Source organism: Passer domesticus, chromosome 12 (genome assembly GCF_036417665.1).
Source record: "Passer domesticus isolate bPasDom1 chromosome 12, bPasDom1.hap1, whole genome shotgun sequence".
Taxonomy (NCBI): Eukaryota; Metazoa; Chordata; class Aves; order Passeriformes; family Passeridae; genus Passer; species Passer domesticus.
The window spans coordinates 16,972,820-16,998,738 of NC_087485.1; the positions used below are offsets into that span (position 1 = coordinate 16,972,820).

Below are 25,919 nucleotides of genomic sequence, written 5' to 3' on the forward strand. Positions count from 1 at the left end.
CTTTTACCTCTAATTCATTTCCATACATTTGTTTAACTCATCTGATGGCTTTAAAACCAATCAATACAATGTCTGACAGGTTTTCTCTTGAAACATCATATATATATATATATACACCAACTCATAGAAAAAGTATTAAAATTTGGAAGAAATTAATGAATTAGAAGGTTTATATAAATTTGACAGTTTCCTATTGCCTATGGAATTAATTGTGAATACTCATAAAACAGTGAAGGCTCTTGGCTTTTCCATCATGTTAGAGGCATGTGGACATCAATAGTTTTCAGAGTTATCCAGATATTTTCCAGGTTATCCTCTCCTGATTTGAAAGTCTCCTCAGAGACACCACAAAGATTGTATTTAGGGATCCACCTACAGAAAGAAACACCTAAGTGCCAGATTGCAGAATTCAAAGCAGGCGTGCACGCTCTGGGTCCAGGGAAACTGCTCTGGCTTCACCTGAATGAGGCTCTGATCACTTGGAATTTTGTTTTTTTTTTTTTTTTTTTTTTAATTTGCTTTCCCAAACTTGGATTAAATCTTTATTCCTTCATTAGCTAGAACTTCTCTCTGAAGCAGAAGACAGAATTAAAAAACACTGGCGATCACCAGATCAGCCCCTTCAAATCCAGACTCACAGCCAGGGGAGCTCTGTGGATGGTTCTGATCCTTCTCTTCTTCCTCTCTACCCACCTGTCAAGGCCAAAGATTTTTAGGGGTGCAAGTTACACTTTGTTTCCTCTCAGCTCCAGGAGCTATGAAATTCTGAGCTGCTCCAGCCAGGACCATCACCAAACACCAGCTAGACAAAAGGTTTTGCTGCTTGGTTTTGCTCCCACCTCACAAAGGTGAAGCACATTCCCACTGGATGAGCCAGGCTGCAATTCAGGTGAGAACCTCAATATTCCCATCTCTTAGGGTACATTCCCAAAGTTCACCAGGCAGTGACTCTTACCACTGAATTTTGCAGAATCCCATGAAAACTGCCCTAATCTGCCAAAAATTATATTGTTTCTTAGTAAATGCTGCAGAAAGTCCTCCTGAAGATGGTTTATCCACTTTGAAAATACACACATGCAACCCTAAAACCCAGGGTAAGTCAATAGTTAGAAATGTATTTTTCTTTCAGGAAATACACTTTGAGCCCTATTTTCCCGTGCTTGTGTCAAGTCCCCCTCTCAGTCTAAGTATTTCCTTCAAATGTCTAAAAAAGCCTTTTAGACTTACAGAAATCTATCAAATGCTCATAAAGCTTTACATTCCTATAATAGAGCAATAACAGAAAAATAAATACACAGAGCTTCTAGGAAAAGGTGTTAATTTTCAAAGAGAATGTGTGTTTTATAAGGCCATTCCTGAAATAATCCCCCCGATTTCCCCTCATTAGAGAGCATTCCATAAGCACTCTCTCTGCCCAGAGTTGCTGATAATTAGACCATCAGGGATTCTTTGCAGCCTGGCTTGGACGAGGACCTCAGTGCCCTCAGGGCAAACTCCTTCCTCTTGAATGGAGGAAAGTGAAACAAAGCTTGGCAGGTTTGGTTTCTTTAAGCAGTTTTTAAGGCTTCTTTTGTTCAATATGAGAATTGAGTTTGTTTTCTTTCAGTCTCTCAGGGGTTTAATATAGAATGGTACCCTGACTCTAAGTATTGTGAACCAGAGAAAAAAAAAAGTATTCAATGGAGTACTTTATGTTCTTCGTTCTACAGATTTTCCTCAGTTAAACTGAAAAACAAGGTGGGGGAAAAGGAAAAGGAAAAGAAACACACACACAAAAAGAAACTAACAAAAAAATATCTGGAGAGAAAACATTCCGTAAGACATTTAGAATATTTTTGTAATATTCAGCTCTTTTCTCCACTAAAGTTCTTACTAGGACTTTCCCAAAGCAATAATTTTCAGCTGAATTTATTAAATACTTATAGCCAAGCCAGAAGTATGTAGGGAAAAAAACCCTCAGATTATTGAAACTTTAGTATGTTTCGTCTCTGCTGTATGTTGATCTTCTGAAGTAGGCACTAGTAAATCATCTTCAGTAATCTATAGATTGCAAATTGTAACAAACATATTTTTCTCTTTTAAACTGCTACTAAGTAGAAAAGGTCTACATGACCTAGACTTTTGAAAATCCCACAGAAGAATCACTCATCTGGGCAAGAAAGTTCTTGAATGCTGAGGAATTGCCATAAAATTTAAAAATAAAAGGAAAAGAACTCAAGTAGTAATGACTTAATGCACTACAATTTAAGACCAATTTAAAACTCCTTTAAATTCTCAACACATGTAAGATAATAAAAAACATAAATAGAATCACAAAGCCAATAGCGTTGGAAAATCCCTCCCAGCCCATGGAGTCCCAGCAGTGCCCGATGCCCACCTTGTCCCCAGCCCAGAGCCCTGAGTGCCACCTCCAGCCCTTCCTGGGACACCTGCAGGGATGGGCACTGCAAAGCTCCCTGGGCAGCCCCTGCCAAGGCCTGAGCAGCCTTTCCATGGGGAAATTCCTGCTGGAGCCCACCCTGAGGCTGCCCTGGCCCAGCCTGAGGCCGTTCCCTCTGCTCCTGTGCCTGTTCCTGGGAGCACAGCCCGACCCCCGGCTGTCCCCTCCTGGCAGGGAGTTGTGCAGAGCCAGAAGGGCCCCCCGAGCCTCCATTTCTCCAGGCTGAGCCCCTTTCCAGCTGCCTCAGCCCCTCCTCCTATGACTCACAAAATGAATACATCTCCCCCCTTCCCTACCAGATACCGGCACTAAATAGAGTTCGGGTTTAACCGAGATGCAACTTCAAAATGGAACATTTTTGATAAAATTAGCATCTCTCTCAAGCTATTTGGCATACAAATCACATATGCCAAAGATATAAAAAAAGTACACTTACACTGCCTGTAACAGCCATACACTGTTTTCTTTCTCTAAAAGGCACTAAGCTTAACAGAGGAATTCAAATTCCAGTCTCTATTCTCTTCTCCCTTTTCCTCCTTGTCCAAACCTCCTAATGATTACACAGCAGTTACTTGTTCTATCCTCCCTGCAATGTACTTCAGATTTTGTCAGCATTTTCCACTTCAACGTGGCATTATTCTTTCCTGTCCTGCTTTGAGGTTTCTGAGTAGTTTAAAGTGTCTTCCCAATAGAAATATCTTTGTGTAAGTATGTCCATTTCTGAATGGTTGTGATTAAGGAGATAATGTTGCAGGCAACTAGCAGAGCACATCATGTAATTAAAACCAATTCTTTTAGGGCTGGTGCATCATTCTTCCAAACTCAATACATTGGCACTTCTGTATACTCTTCATAAATTCAAATATAGTTTTATCCCAGCACCATCACAGTGTTTGTTGTACAGTGTGTATGAGAAAGCATTTTGAACTTCTTGCAATGGTTTTTAAACTGCTATAATTTTTCCAAATGTAGTTATCTCTACAATAAGCAGAACACACTTGAATGTTGAGGACAGGGTCTATTTAAGGAAATTGTTTTTCTGCTAATCATGTGTCATTCTACCTTCTCAGAGTAACTCTGCTCTCTTCAGAATACTTGTCAAGGCACACAAAAAGCTGAAAGTTTACACACGCCAGGAATTGTCAGGACAGTGGCTTAAAACACAAGCATGATACCCCCAAAAGTCATCTTTGTACCTGATAGCTGAACAGTTCAAATATTTTCCATTACCAGAAAAAATGAATTTATATTGATCTTCATCCTCTCTAGAGCATCCTTTGGAAAAATGATATATATGTATAGATGAGGCACTGTTCACTTCAGTACCATAACGATTGGCTCCAGGTGAGGAATGAGGACAGCAGCTCATTATACAGCACACATGGGGCAGTGCCTTTGTTTCCTTGGCTTTTCTTTGCCAGAGTAAATGTTCTTGTTTAAAACTTCCTCACCAAAAGCACCTGTATTTACATTACAGCATAAGGAGGCTTTAGCCAGCAACCAAAAATCCCAACCACCAACTCAAAAAGCAGGGGAGAGTAAGGGAGGTTTGAGACAGTGCACAGTCCTTACTCCTCCTGCTGTAAATGGATAAATCAGTAGCCATTTTTATGGAACATAATCTATTATAATTTCTCATTTCTCTACAGTCATTGTATTTTGCTTTATAACGTTCTTTATAAACATGGATGAAAAAAATCTAAACTATCTCAATAAGGCAATCAGATGGGGCTTTGCAAACAACAAAACCAACACAAGCAACAATCCATATTCAAGATCAAGGAAAAAAAGCCCAGTAGCTCTCATAAAACATCAGAAGGGTTTGAATGGACCTTTAAGATCATCTTGTTCCACCCCCTGCCATGGGCTTCCAGCAGCCCAGGCTGCTCCAGGTGGAAGTGTCCAAGGCCAGGCTGGACAGGGAAGGTGTCCCTGCCCATGGCAGGGGCTGGAACTGGATGGTCACAAAGCTCCCTGCCTACCCAAGGCACTGTGAAAATTCTGAGGCTGAGCATAATTTCCTCATCTGATTGGAAAGATTAAAGCCCAGTAATTAATTATCTTTATGAAATAAAGAAATCTTGTGGATAAATTCAAGAGGTACAAAACAGTAGGAAAACCAGCACCAGATTTTTTTTTTTTTTGTGAGACACACGATCCCTATTTCTTTTTCAAAATTCTCTACATCCAAGTGGAGATAACATCACAAATCATTTCTTGTGGAAAGGGTTATATTTCTGTATTCCAGCCCAAAAACTGCAACAGAGGAGCAACAAAACCAGGTGATATTAAATTGCTCCACAGTGACTCTTCTCTAAGGAATTTGCAAAAGGCAGATTCACCAAGAAAATGTGGAGTAGGGAAACATCTAAACACTTCTGACCAATTATCCATACACCAGGATATACCCTGAAGCTTTCTGTGCTGGCTTCACTCTCACAACTAAGGACAGGAGTTTTGATTGGTTTGAATAAAGGAGAGAATAGAGGTTTCCTATAAATATTTTCCCTTCTGGGCTTTTTTAGGAACAAACAGACTTACTTTACTACAGCTAAGAGCTCTGTTTTGCATCCAGTGAAACGTTCTCTACTCTGGATCAGCAAAGGAAGCTGATTAAATGAAAGCATTCCTCTTTGCTTTGTGCAGGAAGAGTTTCTCAGGTTTGTAGATAACCAGAAAATTCCTCAGAGGTCCAATCCTCCAGCATCACCAACTTCAGAAGCAGCTGAACACTTAGAGACATCACAGTTACTGTCAGAAGTTTGGAGCTCTCATCTTTGCTAAGCCTGATAAACTCATTTTTATTTCATGCCAGCAGTTAGCAGTGGTGAGGGGAGACCCAAGCAGGCAGCACTGCACTCCCACCCTGCAGCAACCCCAGAAGGCTCAGAACCAGGTGGAGAATTTATGAGGAGCCTCTGAGGGGTGAAGAAACTTCTGTGCAGAGAGGTCTTGGACTAAAAGCTACTGACTGTAGCTGTGCAATCAGCCAAAGGTGGGGTTTGCATTGCAGTGTTTGGTTCCTTCCCAGTCACCAGCTCCAAAGCCAGCGTGGGGCTCTGATCATCTCCCTGCAGTTCCCCAGTCAGGAACCCCTGCCAAAGTGCAGTGCAGAACTACATGACGTGACAAAATATGATGCGACAGGGAAATTTTAAAGAAGAACCCACTAATTTGAACTAGTAATTGCTACAATTCACACAGCCCCATTACTTATATGCTGAATTTTCCAAGCTGGATTTGTGGCATATTTTTTAACTGGATTAAATGTCAACCTCAACGGAGCAATTAGCATTTTTAAAAAATATTTCTCATCAATAGAGTACTATTTATCACCTGGCAGGTAATAATTTCTTATTCCTACCTTTAGTACTGTGGAATATTTTCTCTCAAATAATATATTCAATCAAAAGAACACAACATTTTATGCTAATGTAATCTTTGTACAGCTTTAGCAAAAATCTCAAGTGCTGATAATTACAAAGAAGTCTGTGATGGGATTCCAGAAAACTGGCATTTTATTTATTTATATTTAGGGGACAAAAATTCAGCACATTCTTGAACAATGTTCAGTAGCACAAACTGTTATTTTTGCATGTCTTGTATTTCTAGCTGAGATATTGGAAATAGCTCTGGAAAAGAGCAGACAACACAGTGCAAAGCTTCTGGAGAACTGTGCCATCTACATACAAACACCACACTTCCTTTGGAAAGGTGACACAAACATTTCCATCTGTCACTTTTTAAATTTAAAAAAGAGAAAAATGGGCCAGGTTCTATATAAAGTAGCACTCTGGCACCATGTAGCAATATTCTAGGATGACAAAAGTCATATAGTAATATAAATTTTTGGGTGGTCTGCTGGGTACCACCACAATGCTTCCTTGACTGGAGATTGTGAGTGGAGATTTCATCTCCAGAATGAACACAGAAAAAGTAATTATTGGAAGATGAAAGTATACATTTAACAGATTATATATTAGAATCCCAGAATGATTTGGGGTGGGAGGGACATTAAAGTTCATCCCATCCCACCCCTGCCATGGCAGGGACACCTTGCACTGTCCCAGGCTGCTCCCAGCCCCAGTGTCCAGCCTGGCCTTGGGCACTGCCAGGGATCCAGGGGCAGCCACAGCTGCTCTGGGCACCCTGTGCCAGGGCCTGCCCACCCTCACAGGGAACAATTCCTCATTCCCAATCTCCCATCCAGCCCTGCCCTCTGGCACTGGGAGCCATTCCCCTAATTGTGATTGTGGACATTTACATTGCAATGCTTGGACTTAGCACCAAGCCTTGCTCAGAGTTTCCAGATGTCAGGTTAATATAGAAAGGAAACTGCCCATTTCTCCTTGTTTATTTACTGCTTCAGATGTTTTTCCTACACCCAAATGGTTTTGTTCCTAGAAATTTCATAAGGGATTCATCCAGGGCTCAAGCTCCTGCTCAGCTTAACTGGTTTTATTGCCAGTACCAGCCAACTGAGAATAGCCAAAAGATTGAAATTCTTTATTTTTGGGTGTGTAATTGGCTTGGAGCATTTTTAAAGCTAACAAAATATTGGAAATCCTCAATGCTACTGCACAGTCTCAGCTCTATTTTGCAGAGAACTGCTCAGTATCTTTCCATTCTTTGGGTGATGTGCCAAAGTTAGCATGTATTAAAAAGTTCCATACAGTACATGACCATTTCTAATCTCTCACATCTTCAGCTTTCTCACAGCCAATACCCATAGTGTTTGTTTCCATATTAATTACACATATTTCGGGCAGGATTAAACAGCACATAAAAAAAAAAATCAGAGGAACCAGAAGGAAGTGGTTTCTTAAGCTCTTTTATCTGCTTAGAAGTAAATAATAAAATGTCAAGCTAGAAAAATTGGCTCAGATAAGTATGATATTTCCTGAATTAGTTCCCTAAGCTTTTATCCTTGCTGAACACTTTCAAGTCAATCCTAAATGCTGTGCTTACCTTAATATTAAACAGTTGTGCTACAACATGTGCACAATATGGGATGTATGAGCTGTTCTCAAAGTGAAAGAGTTTGTCTCTGTTTAAATAAGGAAAATATCGAATTTGTTTGGCACCAGAAGGAACAGCAAAGCCATTAGGATTATTTTTAGGTATTTCTCTTCCATTTAACTGAGGGCTTCCACTGGTGTTATCTTCCATTATATTCATTATACACTGCAAAACTTGAGATCTTAAATCTTGCAGCTATTTAATTTCATATATTCAAGTTTTAACAATAATATAGTTATGTCTGTTAGCAATTACACTGTCATAATTATATCATCATATTTTCAAGTGTTCAAGGCTTTAAAAATTTTAAACAAGCTGTCATTTCAGACTCCACAGGGCTTTCATTCTTTTTCTGTGACCTATGAGAAATCCTGTTAATACTTAGTCGTACACTATATATGGAAAGAGAGTACATAATTTAGATAATGTATCCTTAATTCTGGATCCAATGCCCAGAATGTATGAAAGGAAGTGTTTTAAGGAAGTATTAAAATCCTAAAGTTATGTAAAATTGAAATTCTAAGCCTGAAAAGAAGTCTTTACAAACCCTTTTTCAGCATGGTAATGAAAGAATTTAGAATGAAAAATATGTTAATGTATATATATATATATATATATATATATATATATATATATATATATATATATATTTAGATGGCTGCAATATCCATGATATAAACAAAACAGAAATTCCACAAATTTTGTATTTAGCTACAATTTTGGCTACACACCTCAAGGTTCCCTTTGCTCCCCTTTCAGACGTCAACACTTTGGAATCCCCTCGCATCCCTAAATTTAACTGTGCTCTTCTTCCCAAACCAGCAGGATTTCCCCGTGAGGTAGATCACTCAGGCCATGCAGAATGTTGTCATGGAGCCCTTGATTGTGGCCTTAGCAGATAAGACATGATTCTATCAGCACTGAGAGATGTTCTTTCCTCTCAGGAAATGGCCACCAAGGATGACAGCTGCTACCTGCATATCAAGAAGATAAATTTACATTTGAAGCCCTCTCTCCATTCCCCAGCATCCCCACCACTGGGAAGCACTCCTTGCAGTGTGAGCAGCCCAGCAGGAGCAGGGGTGTGTAGGGATGCTCATCCCTGAAAGAGGAACAGGGCTGTGCAGGGATGTTCATCCCCTCAAACAGGAACAGGGCTGTGCAGGGATGCTCATCCCTGAAAGAGGAACAGGGCTGTGCAGGGATATTCATCCCTCAAACAGGAACAGGGCTGTGCAGGGCTGTTCATCCCCTCAAACAGGAACAGGGCTGTGCAGGGATGTTCATCCCTCCAAACAGGAACAGGGCTGTGCAGGGATGCTCATCCCCTCAAACATGAACAGGGCTGTGCAGGGATGTTCATCCCAGCAGGAACAGGGCTGTGCAGGGATGCTCATCCCCTCAAACATGAACAGGGCTGTGCAGGGATGTTCATCCCAGCAGGAACAGGGCTGTGCAGGGATGTTCATCCCTCCAAACAGGAACAGGGCTGTGCAGGGATGTTCATCCCTCCTGCAGGAACAGGGCTGTGCAGGGCTGTTCATCCCTCCTGCAGGAACAGGGCTGTGCAGGGATGTTTTCATCTCTCCAAACAGGAACAGGGCTGTGCAGGGCTGTTCATCCCTCCAAACAGGAACAGGGCTGTGCAGGGATGCTCATCCCCTCAAACAGGAACAGGGCTGTGCAGGGATGTTTTCATCTCTCCAAACAGGAACAGGGCTGTGCAGGGATGTTTTCATCTCTCCAAACAGGAACAGAGCTGTGCAGGGATGTTCATCCCTCCAAACAGGAACAGGGCTGTGCAGGGATGTTCATCCCTCCTGCAGGAACAGGGCTGTGCAGGGATGTTCGTCCCTCAAACAGGAACAGGCATGTGCAGGGATATTCATTCCAGCAGGACCACAGGTTGGCAGGGATGTGCACCTGCTTTCAAGGACTGTGGGTGCAACACTGAGGTCAGGATGGTGCTACTGCCTCCCAGATATGTGCCTCATCTCCTCCTGCTGTGGAAGCTGAGGAGACCATTTTGTCAGGCAAACTTATCTGGGCAGAAGTTTATTTGAGAGGAAATACCTGTAAAAAAAACCTGACCTCTGTGCGTGCCTTGAAACCTAAACAAAAGTGGTTCTTGTGTGTGCATCTTATACACAAAATTAACCAGAAACTAACTACAAAGGACTTCTTTCATCAGTAGCATTAAAAAAAAACAAACCTAATGTTAAAAATTACAACAGAATTAATATTAAAATCCACTCCAGTGCATATACAGAGAGTGAAGGGATGGGCATCATCTTAAACTGTGCCAGAGCAGGCTCAGGGTGGGCACCAGCAGGAATTTCCCCATGGAAAGGCTGCTCAGGCCTTGGCAGGGGCTGCCCAGGGAGCTTTGCAGTGCCCATCTGTCATGGTTTGACCCTAGCACAATGCCAGGGCCTCCATGAAGAGTATATTTCTAAAAAGGGTTGCTGTGAGATGTTACCCGGGAACAGAACAAAACAGGCTCCCATTCGGGGATGGAGGGAAAAACCCAACATTTTATTAATAACAATATCCATAAAGGAACACACACACACAGAGCAAAGAATAAAAACTTTCCAAATACATTCCTCCTCCCCCCTCCCTTTTCTCCACAGAATGAGATAACACCATAGATTCCCACCTTTCAGGTAATCAACTTTCAGTCCATCATCATCTTTTCAAATAATCCACCCTCAAATCCATCGGGGAGAGAGAAGTCCTCCCTTGCACCATAGGCTTCCCCCCCATGTCCAGTGCTCTCACCACTGGACACAGGCCAGGACTGCTTTTAGGGTATCTTGTTTAAGGATGCTCTACCCAGTTCCAAAAGCAGCAGTCTCTCAACTTTGGGACACCAGTCCCCCCCAGATTTACCCCCTGGGGCCGAGGGGCTCGTGAGCAGAGATCTTCCCCTCCACGGAGACAGAGGGCATCCCACACCCTCCTCAGCCGTCTCTGTTCACTCCACTGCTTCACTCTTGGCTCCAAAGCATTGTCTCCCCCTAAATACAGTCTCCAGGTATGGGTCTGTCCATGGCCATACAAGAAAGAGTCCCGCTCAAGGCCACTCCATCATCTCTTCCCACCTAGGATTCTTCTCATCTCTTCCAGTTTTCCTCACACGCAGTCCATCATCTCTCTCTCCTCATTCTGATTCAGGAGGAGCAGTATTTGCAAGGTTTCTATTACTCTACCAAGGGGTTAAAAACTTCGCCTCTGCCTGTCCAGGACTCCCACAGCTGCCGGGCACCTTCTCTCTCCACCTCCCCCGCTTCTGGCCGGCTGAGTTGCCAGCACGATCTCTGTCCCTCTCTCCGGGGCGGGGGAGGGGCTGCCCAGACATCTCAGATCTCATCCACCCCTGCATGTTCTCCTCCACCTCTGCACCTTTTGGGGCTCCCGGCCTCCTCCCTGTCATGGCCTCCCCCTCCCCCACCCAGACGCAGCTGGGCAGGGGAGAGGCCGAGACCTTACTCACCAACGCCGGGTTCCCAAAGAGGAAGTTCTCTGGGAATTTCTTGCTTTTAACCCCCGTGTGTTCTCAGAGGCGTATCCAAACCTCAGTGGCCAGATTAAATGCCAATTTTGGATTTGGCCACTGATTGGCCCGACTTAGACTTTTCTAGAAACACATTTCCGGCCAAACCACGACACCATCCCTGCAGGTGTCCCAGGAAGGGCTGGAGGTGGCACTCAGGGCTCTGGGCTGGGGACAAGGTGGGCATCGGGCACAGCTGGGACTCCATGGGCTCAGAAATGTTTCCCAACCTCACAGATTCTGGGATTCTATGAATAGATTTGTAGTGCAAGTCAAGTACACATCTAACTTAGCATGAGTTATAATTCATCCACCCTTAAATGGAACAGCAATTCAGAAAAATAATGTGCATTTCCTTTGAGGTTAAAGATGTCCTAGGGAAAAATAACGTGGCAGAGTCATAAAACAAAACAAGGGGGAGGAAAATTTGTACTACATAAAGTAGAGTGTTTTCAATCCATCTTGATTGATGGTTCAAAACAAGGCATTGAAAGAAAAAGATATTAAATTTCAGCACACAACAATGGTCAAACTTCTCTTCCACAGGGCATATTCAGACTTGCAAATAAACACAAATAGTCATTAAAAGTTTGTATTTAACATATTGCACTTAGTAACTTAGAATTGAGCAAAATCCCTGAATACAAAAAGCAATTAAATGTAAAGAAAATAGAAAATTGCTGTAGTCCTTTTCTCTTCAATAATATATGCTTTTTTGGTATGATTTTGTGAGGCAGTTTCAGCTAGATCCCCTTTGTGACTCTCAGAATTATTAATATGACGTGCTGTTTTTGAAAGCATTTGGAAAATGTGCCAACATGCAAATGAAATAGACTATGGCAATAACATATTGATTCTCCTTTTCTGACAATAAATTTTATCTTAAAAATAAGTACATGCCTATGGACACATATTAATGTAAATAATCCATGAAGGAATACAGAGGGTGATCGTTGCCAACAAGCAATAACAAGGTGCTTATATAATCTCAGTGGAGGTCAAGGGGTTTTTCAGGACTTCAGTAATTTTAAACCTGTCTCTGGAAAAATACATCAAACAAGCAGGTCCCTTTAAACAAGATATTTTGCTTTCTAACCATAAAAAGCACAAAAATATTAAATCTTGGATTAGAGAGCAATTATTTTTTTAAGTACTGAAAGTAATCCCTGTAGCTGCTCTTTAACAGCACTATAGGCATGACTGATAATGCTTTTGGAAACACAGGAACAACGTGACAGACATTTGGGATAAAAAGTTGCTCCAGTGTTTATTTTTAGTTACACAAACTTATATTCTTTTAGAAACTATCTTTTCTATCAGCTATAAAGAAGAATCAGTCTACTCTAAGTACTGTTTCAAGTGCAGCTCCAAACTTTCTGTAATCATTTTCTGAATTGGTACAATTTTATGATGGAAATATCCTGAATGTCTTTAAAAAAAAAAAAAATTGAAAACGTGATTTTCTATTTTCAATGCACCTGAATAATCTCCCAATGGAAGAGTTGGCTAAATAAAGAGAAAAATAATATAACCTTTCCACTGTTGCCACTGAAGCAGCCTATTCAGTGATCAAACATAACTTAGTTACATGCTGCAGAAATGTAACAACTTGTAAGTAATGAAGAATCCATATCTTCCAGTTACCAACTGGATTTAAGGAACATCTGCCATCTAAACCTCTTGATACAAGGGGAAAAAATAATTTTCTTTGATACTCCAATAAAATCAGATGGTGTGTGGTAATGAGGCAGAAATATCCACTTCATGGAGGCACCCAAGGAGCCCAACCAGAGGCTGAGGAAGACTAAAAGACAAAGTTTAAAGAAAAAAAAAAGGATTATTCTTTTAAACTATGAATATTAAAAATATCAGTTTAAAAATATTTAAAATATGTTTTTAAAAGCATATTTTGGCACAGGCATGTTAAAAACTTGACTTTCAGTAGCACCACATTGACAGCAGCACTGTAATCCCACCAATAAAATCAGTCCATCCATAGGTGTAACAGCAAAAGGAGACATTTGAGTAAGAAATTGCTCCTGTTTTTCCAAGCATTTACAAAGATTTTTCCTGTAGCAATGATGAAGAAATCTGAAAACCATATTCCAGAAAATATGAATATTGTAACTATTTCTGAATGTAATAGATCCAGTGACCATTTTACTTCTTTATATTCTTTCCTGGTTCCCAAAAGATGGTTTCTCAACCCTCCAATAGCAAAAGCTGATTTTTTAAAATTTGAAATAAACATATTTAAATTTTTAGTAGAACTATTACATACAACTAAAAAATAAAATATCAAAAGATATTTAAACTCTTCTATATTTTTTACCTTGAGGAGAAAGAACAGAATAAAAATTGTCTATGTGAATTTGAATTGGAAATGAAATGTTTCATCTCCCAAATACACAGGGAAACACAAAGAACATAATTGGAAATGAGACCACTAATGAAAATTTCACTGAAAATTTGGGTACAAGTATATGTCCTTCCAATATACCTATGATTTCAGTAGATTGTATTATTGTAATTTTAAACTTGAAAATTATTGGCAAATCTGTTTACTTAATCCAAATTTTAACTAAATCTGTGACAGTAGGAAATGTAGAGCGAAATACCAACTCTTGCTTTCTTTTCCTAATTACTCACTGAAATCACCCACCAGCCCTCAGCCCCAGGAGTTCTGCACACAGCATTGTGGTGTGCCCCATTCCTGTTCAAGCCACTGGAGATCTTCTGTAGACAATTCCTCACTGCATTAATCAAAACCCCCTCTAAATTTATTCCTATTCTTCTTCTGCTTTTCACTATTCCTTTCCTTTAAAGTCCCCTAAAATTCAGGGACTCTGCTTAAATTCCCTTTTTCCTTTAGAATACGAATGAGGAAGAACACTACATTTGGTATTCCTGAATTCTCAATGTGTAATGGAAATTTAAAAATTCCACTGAAAAGACTCCAAAAATGCATCTACACATATTTTCATTTTGCATATCAATCCATAACGTCATTCTAACCATAATTTGAATTTTTTTCCCCAGCTTCTTTTTCAAGCTATAGAAATAAACCAGAAGCTTTGCTTTTCAAGCACAACTGAGCCAATTAAGAGATCCAAATTACAGGATAATTGATCTCATTTTGACCTTTGAGAACTAATTTAGGGAGTAAAATGGCAGATCATTAACAGCTCAGGAAAATAAATTTTGTATGAAAGTCATATTAATCCTTCGTGCAAAATAAGTATTTAAATGTCCATGCAGTTTACTCATCACCTTTTGCACTTTTCATCTTTTGTACATTAAAAAAAAAATCTACAGTCTATTATTTTGAATTGATACTTATTTTAATTTTGAGTTTATTCTCTATGGTGTTCAGGGGTATCCATCATAACAAAGATTTAATAGATTTACAGGATGGTTTGGGTAGGGAGGGACTTTAAAATTAATCTCATTGCACCTCCTTCCTTGACATGTTTGCTACTATGTTCTTCTTTCAAGTTAGAATACAAATTTCAGTTAAAGTTTTGACATAATGATTTTCTAGTGTGCTTCCTGAATGTCTGTTGCTAAGGGAATGAAGAACATGTTGAAATTCTGTATGGAAGGAACTGGATTTGAAAAGTGGGATTATTGGATTTGAAGCAATCACTGAATCACAGAATTGTTTGTGTTGAGGGGCCCTAAATCCCATCCAGCTCCCCCTCTGCCATGGCAGGGACACCTTGCAGTGTCCCAGGCTGCTCCCAGCCCCAGTGTCCAGCCTGGCCTTGGGCACTGCCAGGGATCCAGGGGCAGCCACAGCTGCTCTGGGCACCCTGTGCCAGGGCCTGCCCACCCTCACAGGGAACAATTCCTCATTCCCAATCTCCCACCCAGCCCTGCCCTCTGGCACTGGGAGCCATTCCCTGTGTCCTGTCCCTCCAGCCCTTGGCAATTGTCTCTCTCCATCTTTGCTGCAGCTCCTTCAGGCCCTGCAGGGCCGCCCTGAGCTCAGCCCAAAGCTTCTCCTGTGCAGGTGAACAATCCCAGCTGTGCCAGCCTTTGCTCCCAGCAGAGCTGCTCCATCCCTGGTGACATTTGCACTGTGGCAATTCCTGACCCAGCCCTTTGGGTGCCACAAGTGCCCCTTTCCTGGCAAGCAGTGTTTCCATCCTGGCTGCTGTGTGACCTTGGTGCACACACTCACAGCTCCTGGGCTCACTTGGCAGCACGGAATTCCCTCTGCTCCTTCTCTGAGCCCTTGGGCTCACTCCCACAGCACCCAGTGCCACTGCAGGGCAGCCACAGCAAACCAAACTGCTGACTTCCCTTCTGGATTTTCCTGGTTTGTCTGACGGGAAATTCATGGCAGCAAGATTTCTCTTCAGCTGTGAGAAAAACATTGTTTTTTCTCTCCTGTACACTGGGCTCAGAAGGGTACACGAGCAGCAGAAGCTAATCACCGTGGTTGTACATGCAGAGTACAGTGAGTCCCCTTGGTTTTTTTATCTTGAAGGTAGCTTAATAGTTTGAGAACAGAGTCTTATTAATGTAAATGAAGCTCTAATAGCATATTGCATGAAATTCTTTTTATTAAGCATTTCTTTGGAAAACAGCCTACAAACTGGATTAATCCATTGCACTGTATTTCCTGTAAGCACCTAACCAAAGTGACTTTTCAAACAGATTGCTGAGTAAACTTTAAAGTAGCCAATAAAGATACTTCTGCTGTAAAAAAAAAAAAGTGTTTCATATGTAGTTAATTTCACACTTATTTGCACTGGAAAATTAAATTTTTACTTATCAACATGCCACAGAAATACTGGGCGAAACTCTGCTCTGATGTTCTACACAGCACTTTTTGCTTCAGGCAAACTATAATACAATTAATTGACAATTAGGAAGCTGACATTATAATCCTGGTAATATTGTCTAATTCTCCAGTGGCACTGTCCACACGGCAGGTCCATTTCATCAAAAAGAACAAAAATACTTGTTTGCAATGCCTGAGAATGAACCTAAATTCCTGGATTATTTTCTAAAATAGTGTCAAGGAACACTAATCATTAATGTGCTTTTGGAAATGATGCCTTAGGCCTGTCATTCCGGGGCACTGCACTTTAACTGGAAGGAGAAAGAAAATAGGATTGAGCATCTGTGACTGACACTAACACCTTACACTGGCTCATTATCTACTTAAAACGAGAAGAAAAAGTGAAAATATTTTCTGGGCAAAATCAAAGAAAGATTAATTGTCTGTCATTTAAAACAAAATGGTGTAGACAAAGTTTAGGAGGTTACCTCCATCCGACTGAAAATCTGCTTTATTTTCAGATAGATTCCAAATCAAGCGGTGTTCATCATTTCTTTTTAGATTTCAAATGTGTTCCAAGTTGTAAATATTACTGAGAGTTGTTTTTCTATTTCTTGTCCTGAGGCTTTTCTCATATAACAAGTGTAATACCCAATACATTATAAATTAACTCCTCCTGACAGAACCCAAGGTTTCTCATGTAGATCAATTAAGACTTAAGCACAGCAGACAATGATGCAAGTTTGATTTCTTTTCAACAGTCCATCAATAATTTCTTACGCATTTTTCTTCTTAAATATTGAATCAAGCATCAACAATAAATCCGGTTACAAGTCTGCCTCAGTGGCTTAAAGTGGGCATCCATTTGAGTCCCTGAAATACAAGAGTTACTTCAAATTCCTGGGAAAGTAACAGAAACTACGGAAAAACCCTGTCCTACAAGGCTGTACACTGCTAATAGTCAATCACAAGAGGAAGATCACAGGATCTGTCTGTGCAGGGCCAGGGTTCTCCTCCATCACTTCTGTGTGTCCCTTCCAACCCAGGAGATTCCAGGTTCTGGGATTTATCACAAAGCTGAAAGTAACACCAAGTAGATAATATATTTAGTGATTCTGTTTAGTGTGTAGTTACTCATACATTTAGTGATCTGCTTCCATTGCACCCCTGACACAACAGCTGAACTTTCAGATTTGTTTAATCAGGAATAAACCAATCCCACTGGGAAATAATCCCATTCCCCTCGCTGCTCTCCCTGATCCCTTGTCCCTGTGAGTTTCTGCCATGCCGTGGTGAGCAGTCCTGACCAGAGCCTTGCAGCTCCAGGCTCTAGGAGGAAATGGTGAGGCTTTGTTTTCTCAGCAATGATCCATTTTTATATTTGCAACAGGCCTTCCCTGAGTACCCATGTGGGATACAGAGACTGCTTTACTGGAAAAGATCCTGCATTCACTTAATCCTAAAACACTTCTAAGAAAATGTATCTTTTTTTCTGACAATTTACCAGCCTAAGTCTGCTGTTCCTTAAAGTTTTAGGAAAACAAGTTAAAGACAGACTTTTCTCCCTATATTCTCTACTTTCAATGAGTAAATAGTAAAAAGTAAAAGTCAAAAGATTTGTCAAAAGTTCTGCAACATCTTATAAACAGTGTGCAGTACTCCCTGTAATCAGGCAGTATAAATATTGGCTGACTCACACTCCCTACTGCTTATCTGCAAGTAAAAAGCTTATCTTGTATGTAAGTAAACATTCTCTCACTGTCTTTCATTGATGCCAAATGATAAAATAGAAACCCAGCCTGGAGAAGCCCTCTCAATTTTAAAAGGCTTAGAAGATCTGAAATATCCAGATGCAAGATGCTCAAGGCAAGGGGTGCAGCAAACCTGCTTGTTCCCTCCCTGAATAGCACTTAGAAAAGTGTCATAATGGATTGCTTGAGGATATATTCTATATATTTCCAGTGGCCTTATTGCTCCCATGCAGTAAACACAGAATTATGAAAGGTTATCAATTATGAGTAACCACCATGCACATTGAAATCACTTTGTTGCTCAATTCTGCAATGGTACTTCCATTATTTTAATAATTCCATTTTGCTTTTATTTCCAGAGTTGCTAGTTGGAACAGATCTTTCACGAAATATGTTTTGCTTGATTTTAATTGTATTACGTTGAAATAATTCAGAAATTTTCATTAAAGAAAAATCATGAAATTCAAGCTAAATCAGGACTGGCTGGTGATTTTAAGTTTAAGCAAAAGTGCTGTAAGGGAGGCCTAATAGTTTATGACTACAAATAGTGGGAGATCTGTGGTTGGAAGACAGATTAAATATAAATAATTACTAATATTTACAATGCAAATCAACAGTGCCATGATTGTCATATTTGCAATTATCCTTACAGAGTTGGCTGTCATGAATGTAAACACCCATGTCTTGTAAGAATTAATTTCTCTTCTCAAAGTGTCAGATGCTACTTTTCTTTTGATATATTTATTTTTCTTTGAGAAATTATGTTGTTTGGGGTTTTTTTAACTGGGAAAAATTATGCTCATTCATAATTTCATTAGAACACTATGGAGCCAGAGATACATTCTTTATCAATCAAATGTTTTTAATATTTTGTTCAGCATGATTAGCCTTTATTTAGTTTGTATAAGGGTGGGTTTCTTGCATTTTCCCTCACCTTATATGTTTTTACTCTTTCCCTGCTTCTCTATCTCTTGGTAGGGATAGGTCATCAATACTGGATAAATCACCAATACTACACAAATAAAACAGACTTGATGGTAAACATTGAATATTCTCTCATACTCTTCACACACAACTACTCTCACCTTGCTTCTCTGTTGGAAGGTATCACACACAAACCTGGTTCTAAAATCAAAGCCTTTAATGACACTGTCAAAATACTCTTTCCATCTTGCCAGCCTCTCCTGACTGACATTCCCACATCTGCCAACAAATCCCCTCACTCCAAATGCTCTCTAGGAGAACTCCAAGATGTTACTATCATCCATTTTTTTCTAACAATCAGTTCAGATGGACATTCATCAGTGCATCAGCAGAGAATGGCTCACACTACCTTTGTCCAGAAAGAATTTCAGCATTCAATTAAAGTTCTGTTTTCTGTCTGTTTTTTTCTCTCTCCTCAGCAGATATGGACAAGGAAGATAAGCGAGAGCAGGAGGGAGATGGGGAAGAAAGCCAGAAATGTTATGAATAAGGAATATTTGTGGCCTTCTCTCTTTTGCTACTCTTCTCTTCTACTATTCTAAGTTGACCTGAGGAAAGAAAACAGACAAGGGACAAGACTAGCCATAATGAAAATATGTTATAGTGCCATGTAATATTCTAAGACACCTGACTGCAGCAGGGGATGCTTTAAGGGTTTAGGGGAAGAAAGGTCAAAAATAACATTAAGAAAATTGCTTAGAAATTCTGCTTTCATTGGAATACATCCTTTCCCCCTGAGACAGAAGAGAATTACACAAAATCCCAGGCTGGGTGAGGCTGGAGGGGCCCACAGGGCTGCTCTGGTGCCACCTCCCTGCTCCAGCAGGGCCATCCCAGAGCACAGGGCACAGCAGAGTGTCCCTGTGGCTCTGCAATGTCCCCAGGGAGGAGACTGCACAGCCTCTCTGCCCCATCTGCTCAGGGCTGGCACTGCCCAGGGCAGCAGTTCTGCCTCCTGGGCAGGGGCAGCTCCTGGGCTCAGGCCCTGCCTGTGGCTCTGGGGCCGTGGCTGGAGCACTGAGCAGAGCTTTTACCTCTTCAGAGCTGTTTTTCCAGTTCCCCAGTGCACTGTCCCTCAGTGCTCTCACAGTGCTCCTTTCCTCCTTTCAGCTGTTAAATGTGTGATTCTTGACTGAAAACCTGTAGCTAATTAACTAAGGGCTAATAAGAGCACAATAGGAAGAGAGTGCCAAATAACTTTGTTCAAACATACTCATATGGTCCAACAGACATTTTGAACCACACTTTCTCTCCACAAGTTAAACTAAAGAAGACCTCTTCTCTCTTCTCCCTGTCTGTGTGTACACAGACTGCTGAGACAGACAGGAAAATTGAACAAAATACCAGTTCAGCTCTAACACGAATGACAAAGTCAAATAACGATATTCTAAAGATCTTTCACTGTGTTAGACAGTCTGAGATTTCATAAAGGATCCAAAGACCACAGAATTCTGCTGCTTTTTCTCTGCAACACCATCAGCCTTTTAAAATCTTTTTTCTTCTATACATGTTTCACATTTCATGAATTATGTGCATTATTACAACATCTGCAGGTCCTGCTTGTGATCAGCTCTTCATGTTACCAGACCTTGAACTTCACAGTTCTGAACTTCCAGGTCCCCAGGTGCTTTAAAAAAAAAAATTGTCGTGTCCCATTTAGATTAAAATAAATTATTGGCTAATTCACAGCAAGAAAAGAAAATCCTAGCAAACTAGAAGCCCTGCCATTTTACTGATTCTTAATATCAGCTGATCTATTTTTTTTTAAATTTATTTCATTTATTCTATGAAAATAGTAGCCAATTCCATAGTGGCCAAATGGGTATGTCCATAGGCAGACCTGTGGCAGCAATTTAATGAAGGATAAAAAAATCATATCAAACTCTGGTGCACTGTCCATTAAAAGCAGAGGATAACTTTGTTAGATCCTCAGCCCAACAATGCTTATGAGATCACACTAAGCACTTTAAGGAGCTTAATGATTGTTCACAGAGTAGACCAGGCCAGCAGGGATTTCCACATGCAATTTGAGTGTGGTTAGATCTTGCATCTGAGGTTCAGATATCCCTCTAATGACTTCCATTTATTTGCACTAAGAAGTACCCTGCTGTGGCTCAAAAAACCATCTTGCTCACAGTTACATCTGATAGTCAAGACAGCTTCACATCATTCCAAAACCTGAAGTGTGGGCTGTGTATAAACAGTACTAACAGTAACAAAGACAAGTTGGGAATTAGGACTGCAGTGTCAGAGAATTCAAATGCAGGAAAGCAAAGCAGAAATCCTTGGGATCCCATACTCTTTACAAATGCAGCTCTCATAAGAACACTACAGAAATTATGTACTTTAAAGTAACTTGGGATCTCTAATGGCCTATGCTGACCAGGGCACAAATCCTCTACCATTTTTAAATTGCATTTTTAAGCAATTTATTCTTATTATTTAATTTGTTAACAGTACAGCAGCCGCTAAAACTTCTGATTAAGGATCAAGAACAAGGGTGAAAATACATCAATTGCACATCACTGTGCTCCTACATTGCCTTTTGTGTAAAAAATAGACTCTGTACATGTTCATGTGCACATGAACATCATCAAGCTTTGCTTCTAATCAGTACTTCTTTTAGTGTATTTTACCCCTTTTTTCTTAAATCTTAAACATCAATAACTCCTCATGCAGCCAGGAAGTGGGATCTAAAAAGCTAATATTGACAATTTTCTGCCCTAACGGGAAGCAGTTCAATTCAGCCTCTTCATAGAATCTAGAAATATCCTGAATAGGGTAAGAGTGAAAACATTCTCTGTTACCTTTTATTTACCAACTAACCATTCCCAGTTTGTCTTCTGGAGCCAGCTGCCCTAAATTAAAAATGAAGTATCAGCTCTTCTACTCTTCTATAACTGCACTTTAAAGTCAACTACAAGAAAAGTCTCATATTTCTTAGGGGATAAAGGTACTTGTTTAGGCATTATGGAATGTAATACCTAGGTTTTGAATCCAGGGGATATGGGGGATAAATCCTGATCTGCTCCAGTCTGTCAAAGTTGAGATGTTCCAAAATATAATATAAGCTTTAGTGTAGAAATACATCCACAGCACTGCCAGGATGCCTCCACGATTAGAGTTTACAGGAGTTTAGGATTCCAGCTTTCACAGCCTAAATTCAATGAAGTACCACTTTGGAGGAATAAATCCTTTCATTGACAGGCAATGATTGTGCATTCTTAAAATTCAAAAGGGGGTGCTAGGCTGTGCTATAAATCCCTTCACGGGATTCTGAAGAGTTTTGAAGACTCTGCCTTGTGATATATGGGATAATAAACTTTATGGGTTACCTAAAATGTATCCCCAGCCTAGGACCAAGGGCTTTCCAGACTGAAAAAAAATATTATAGAATGCTATGATACAAAGTCCTAAGCACAATAAAGCTGATTAGGTTCTAATTGACCATTATCTCTCTCACAGACAGAAATATATAGATTTTATGTGCCAATGTTCACAGCTAGTCAAGAGACATAAAATTGTCAATGCTGTTAAGTTACAATAAGGGAAAAAAACCCAACCCAGCAAAGATTATTTCAGATCTTTTATTGCCAAGCCTTTGGATCTCAGTTGCTCTCAACATCCAAAGAGCACTCCTAGCTTGAACTGTTTTTATGTTTAATTACAGTAAGATGAATGCAACTCATTCTATTTTGTGTTCCTTATTAATGTCTACAAAGCACTGAGTGTGGCATTATCCCTTGATATCTACTGGAATGCTGAAGACAATTCAAAAATTTAATTTACCGCTTCCTAAGTTTCCCATTAAAAGCACATGATACACATTGATTGCTTCCTAACATTTAAATACCCATGGGTGGAGCTATTTTTTTAAAATATAAAATTCTCAGACTACTCGAGAATTCTGTTTAGAGCATCACAAGTGCTGCAGGTACTGCAGTTAATGAGTTACTGTCATCAGCTGAGGTCATGTGAGGCATGCAGCCCTGTGTGCAAAGCACACCATGAACGAGGTGATTTAGTTGGAGATGCTGTGAAAACCAAGTGCACACTCAGAGGGGAAAAAAAGGCACTATTATCTAAATCAGTTTTAGGTATTATCCTTTCCTTGGAGGTGTGTCCTGTGAAATTATTAAAATATTGTATTTTGTAAAGCATTCACAGAGAGATCAACACAATCCTTTATCAGTGCACTTGACCTCGATCCATTTCAGATAAGAGATCACACAGTAACGAAATTGGATTTACACTTTTTTATGAAGTTTAACTATGTGACCGTGCTTGTGCCCTCTCCAGACCATGAACACCACCCCAATTCCTGCACAGTCATTACCCAAAAGGTAAGACACAACCTTCTCTGTTTAACCCATATTCTGAGACTAGAGCTTGGCAATAGGAAAGTTTCTGTAAATAATATTTATTTAGCGTAGTTAGCATTTTTATTGTAAAAAGAACATTACAGCTTCTGTAGAACTACATAATCTATAGTCAGGGCTTCAGAACTCTCAGGCTTTCCTGAAAGACACGTTTTATGCTGGTTCTGTATACTGAAGCAGACTTTAAAACAGAAAATTTATTTGTGCAAATGATTCTCCACTGCAACTACAAGAAGTTTGTATCTATAGATATAAAATTTTGCAACCAAACTCAACTATTGTAATAAAAATACTCCTCTACAAAAATAAAGCTATCCTGTAGAAAGCTAAGAACTGTCCCACATAAAGTGTCCTACCTGTGCTTTCAGGCAGTAGAATTCACAAATGTATTTAGACTTTGTTGAAAAAATGCAAAGAGAAAACTACTGTAATTTGAGGTTTTAAAATTACACAAGTTCCAATGGCTAAGGAGACTGTCATTTTTTGAGACAGGACATATCTTTCCAGTAGAAACTTAATATCTCAGATTTATAGAAAACAAAATAAATAGCTACTAAATTATTTGTAGTGACATTTTCAATTAAATCACAATACTAACGAAGAACATCAGGGGAAAAATACAAAAAAACCCAGTCTTATTTTGTGCAGAGTAGAAACTGAAATAAACTAGAGTTAAAATGAAAGATGAGTTTTACTTGAATTAATAAAAGGAAAAATGCCTCTCAACAAAGAAGTTGTGCCTTCATAAACTCCTACATATCAAGACACTTAAATTTTATTTGATCCCTAAATCTACGTACTTCCAGAAATGTTTTCTGCAGTTTGGTTATATTGCAAAGTAAGATTATATTGCTATTGAGTTCATTTTCTCAGTATATAATGCCAAACCGAGTTGCAGTGTATGACAGATTTATGTCTATATGCTTGGGAAAAGCAGGAAATAGGAGACATTTCAATCTACACTGCATGGCAAGACCTCAGAAACAGTTTAAGAAACTTGATGTGTTACAAGGTAGAGGAGGGTTCAGCTTCTCCCAAGCCTTGTCTAACACCACACACATATTTCCAGCAGCATGGTTTAAAACACAATGCAGAGTCTGAGGTGATTTCTCCTGAAAAGCAAATACCTGCTCTGCAAAGCCTAACTGCAGCTCATGGGTAAATTAAAACAAAACAGGGACACAGTTCCTGTGAAGACACTTGTGACAATGTCAATTGATAGGCTGAATTTGTGAAAAAGCTGAATTTACAATGAATTATTACATATTTCAGTGCTTTTAGCCATGATTACCACACAGACACTGGGAGCTATAAAGAAATAAGTTTTTTTACAACCAACTAGTGATTGCTATTATTTCATGTGGTCCTGCAGCTGCACATGTAAAAATCAATGGCATTACTGCTGTTTGGTGATGTCCCTGATACAAATTGGCAGCCTGTGTTCAGCTGATAACGATATTGGCATCATAGAAAGAATTACCCTGACTAGCACTGTGACAGCCTTGTTGGCAATCCAGCAGAAACCTCAATCCACAGAACTCACAGAATTCACAGAATTCATAGAATTCATAGAATTCACAGAATGACTGGGTTGAGAGACCTTCAAGATCATGGAGTCCAACCCATTCTCTAACACCTCAACTACACCATGCCACCAAGTGTTATATTCACTTTTTTTAAACACACACAGGGATGGTGACCCCACCACTTCCCCAGGCAGGCCATCCCAGAACTTTATCACTCTTTCTGTGAAAAACTGCAAAGGAAATTATGCTTGAAGTGTTCTCTCTGCCCCCAGAGCCCTGGCAGCCTCGGGGCTGTGCCCATTCCCTGGGAGCCTGGGCAGTGCCAGCACCTCTGGGCAGACCCTGCTCTGCCCAGCTCCAGCTGCTCCCTGGCCCAGAGCTGCCCCTCAGGAATTGCTGCTGAGCTCTGCCCTCAGTCTCCAGCCCTGCCTACAACCACATGGTGAAAGCTAAAATGAAGCACATATTTGGCAGGGAAATCACCTCAACATAAAGGTTAAAGCAAGGATTAATGGCACAACAGAGACCTCACTGTATGGACAACAGTGTCATGCAAAGAAATGAAAGACCATGGCTTGCTTCTTCTCCAGGGTCCTCTCAGGCATTAAAATAGGCCTTTAAAAGAATAAATGTACCTATAGGTTCTGAATATTTAAATTTCAAAAGAAAACCTTGAAACCTGAAATCCTACAGAGTGGTTAATCTCTGGCATTATGTACACAGCAGCACCTGAATATCCTCTGTTAGTCACTACAGTCCTGTGATGAGAGCCCTCACGTTCCCCTCTATCCTTCAAACAAAACACTTCCAGTGGTTCACTGCCAACACTAGCAAAGGCCAGACTGCTCTGTTTTGTACAGCAAAAGCACAACTACACTGAGGTTATATCTGACTTAAGGAAATTTGACAGTTTTTCAATAAATATACATAGCAGCATCAGGTCAAATGTCATTCTTCAAGCTGGTGTACTTCACCTGTGCATCTGCATTTCCAATGCAAACTGCATCTTCTGACTCCATTTCCACTGTGCTCTGTTTCCATGCACTGTCATCAAAGTACCAAAACAGGAGATATATATATGTATAAAAATCCTACTATAAAATATTTCTTATCATGTTCATGCAGTTCACTTGTTTCTTAGTGCCTTGCTTTTCTTATAATTTCTCCTGTGGTGTTGAGCTTTTTTTTTTTCCTCCTCCTTTTAACATTTTGAAATAAATTAAAAGAAAATAACAATCCCAAAAAGCTCACACCAGTTGGCAGGGAAATTAAAAATCACAGATTCAAAAGTACTTTCCTAGTTCATGAAAACATCTCTAATGAGACAGATGAAAATATGAATTGCTCCTAATGAGCTCAAAATTGCACATATTTCCCTTAGTTTAATTTTGTAAGCCTTCACAGATATTTTGTGTTATGCTTTATTATAAAACAAGAAGTGGCCACAAGGCTGTGATAACCAATTTGTGAGATTA

The 25,919-nt window shown here is 40.0% G+C and overlaps 1 long non-coding RNA gene across 1 annotated transcript in view; it reads right to left on the reverse strand.

Moving 5' to 3' along the window:
* Positions 1 to 25,919, reverse strand: part of LOC135279661 (uncharacterized) — an 85,720-nt gene that overhangs the window by 58,214 nt on the left and 1,587 nt on the right. The gene's annotated exons all lie outside the window — the stretch shown is intronic.